Genomic DNA, 2,500 nt, shown 5'->3' with positions numbered 1-2,500 from the left:
AAGGCATTTTTCCACTGCCATTTTCTCCGAAACAAAGTCGGTGATCCCCATTTTTTTTTCATTTTTGGAGTAAGTACTTTATGACCTAACTCTAGGCGAGAAATGAAGAAAATCTCACCGTAGGAAGATTTTGGCGCGAACGTCCTTAAATGGCCCAAGTCAAAGAATTTTTAAAAGAAACAAAGCTATTACACAAGGACACTATAGAGATCAAAGCTTCCACATTCACGCAAAATTGTTGAATAGAGTTAAACAAAAGCCTGTATTTACGTTTTTCCTATAGATCCTCTACTTCTTCCAAGCGCGAGAACTGAGACGTCACACTGGCACCGATGATTCAACCTGGAGAAAAAAATGAAGTTTCTCCCATCCTCCTTTCTTCAATCGAACCTGATGCGTTACGTTAAAGTTATGGTCACTCTACCATGTCCGGCTGTATTGTAACAACATTCAATCTGCTGATTTTTTCCAGTGTTGTAAGATCCACCTCCTCCCCCACATGAATCGTACTTGTTTTCTCCGCTACTCCCCCCAGAATAACCTCCACCACCTCCCGCACCGCCTCCTTGTCCATAGGCACCACCACCACCTCCAAATCCTCCAACAGCATTGTTGTACCAGGCTCGACCACCCACTCCTCCTTGGAGAAACCCCTTGCCACCTTCTCCGCCATTTCCCATGCTACCACCAAACTGCGTTGAACTTCTTCCGCTGGAGTAGAAGCCACCACCACCACCACCTAAAAACAGAGAGAGATAAAGTAAAAGAGTGGTGGTTTCAGAGACCAGTGTCTTTAATCCCCATGTGTCTCGTAAGCTGTACTAGAGAGCACGATTACGAAACTGTTTTCCCCGGAAAATGACTGGGAAGAAAGGTGGGCTAAAAGAGTTAAAGGAGGATTAAATAACAGCTGGAGGTACTCATATATTTTTTGAAGATAATTATGTTTGTATTTCTAAGAAAGTGGGCACATAGATTTTTTGGAAAAACAAAATAGGTTCGAAATTATCAATCGAAACAAGCGCCATCTTCATTGCACTCAATCTTTTTTTTGTTTTTTTAGAGAGAAATCATTAAAATGTGTCTGTTGATTTTCATTCAATATAAAGTCCACATACTGAATGCCCACTGCAGTCTTTTTTCTATGTTCTATTGGTCTTCGTGACAAGCCACAGAGAAGAACAATGCGGCTAGACTCTCAATCAGTAGTTTTGTTAGTCTGAGCACTGTAAGCGTTGATCCTGGAGAGCTTTCCTCCATGAATTTGTTCTCTTAACTTCTCCTTAAATTTAATTCTGAATAAGGCTGTTTTCTACAGTCGTCATCTAAAACAGCTCTATTGCCAGAATTTGTTCCTTTATCTTCAATTTTTCATTGATTTAGCTTCGCCTCCGCTTATACTTTCCCTCTTGACCAAGATCAGTCCCAGAAACAACTATCCCATCAAGCTTTCTCCTTGGTCTTATGCTACAAGTAACATATTTTAGCTACAATCATATAAATGATTCGAGCAATTATTATTTTAAGAGATAACTCATCTAAAACTGCTTCACAAACTTTCGATCTCGTAGTCGAGATAGAGTTTTCGGAGACTCAATCTTAAATCCAGATACTTTCTCTTCTTATAATCGTTCGTATCGTTGATCTGTCCGATATTACATACAGTTCCTTCCACTAGGATGATAACCTTGTTCTTCTTATCAAAGATCGTCATGTCTGGTTTGTTTGCTCCATTCTCTGGCACCTTATCTGTATATATAGGCGTGTCCCAGAGAATTTTAGCTTCGTCGTTTTCCGTACTTGCTTCGGGGGTCGCTTGTTTATACCATGCTTTGGAGTCGTCCTTTTCCATGTTATTTAACAATTATTCGCCGAAGGGGAAGTGATTATCGGTGAATATTCACCGAGACGAAGTCGAGGTGAATATTCACCGATAATCACTGAGCCTGATAAATTTTGGTATATATAAATACACAGGTGATTATTTCAAAAAAGAGAAAAAAAAACAGTTCAACGCGAAAATCATCTTCACTTACAGTGGCAAAACGACTACTGGCAACCATTTTGTCCGTCGAGCTGATTATCGGCTGATAATCCGAGATAGCAAGCCAATGAGAGCGCGCAATTTTGTATAATCACCTGTGTATTTATACTAAAAACTGATAATAAGAGATGGTAAATCGGCTTAACATTCTATCGTGTCTCGCATTGTAGATTGTTTGGTCAATAGCAGAGCAGTCGCATAATACAGGTGGGACGGTTTCTTCTGCACTGCGGCAGAGTGTGCACACTAAATCTAAGCCTTGTTCTTTTTCTTTCTTTACTCTGTAAACCTTTGTAGGGGCGAGTTGTTGTAGAATGATAGTGCGACGTCAGGTATGTTTTTCCACTTTATGATTGGGTTGAAGTTGTGTTTCGAGATGTCGTTATCTTTCCAGCGTTGGGTGACATAGTTGTCAAGCCATAGTTGTTCGGAGACTCTTTGTATGTACTTTGTTTC

General features: G+C 40.2%; 1 pseudogene; it reads right to left on the bottom strand.

Annotated features, from left to right (window-relative positions):
• Positions 1 to 2,500, bottom strand: part of LOC137997127 (uncharacterized) — an 18,866-nt pseudogene that overhangs the window by 898 nt on the left and 15,468 nt on the right.

Source organism: Montipora foliosa, chromosome 3 (assembly GCF_036669935.1).
Source record: "Montipora foliosa isolate CH-2021 chromosome 3, ASM3666993v2, whole genome shotgun sequence".
NCBI lineage: Eukaryota > Metazoa > Cnidaria > Anthozoa > Scleractinia > Acroporidae > Montipora > Montipora foliosa.
This window is presented reverse-complemented; position numbering and strand designations above follow the sequence as displayed.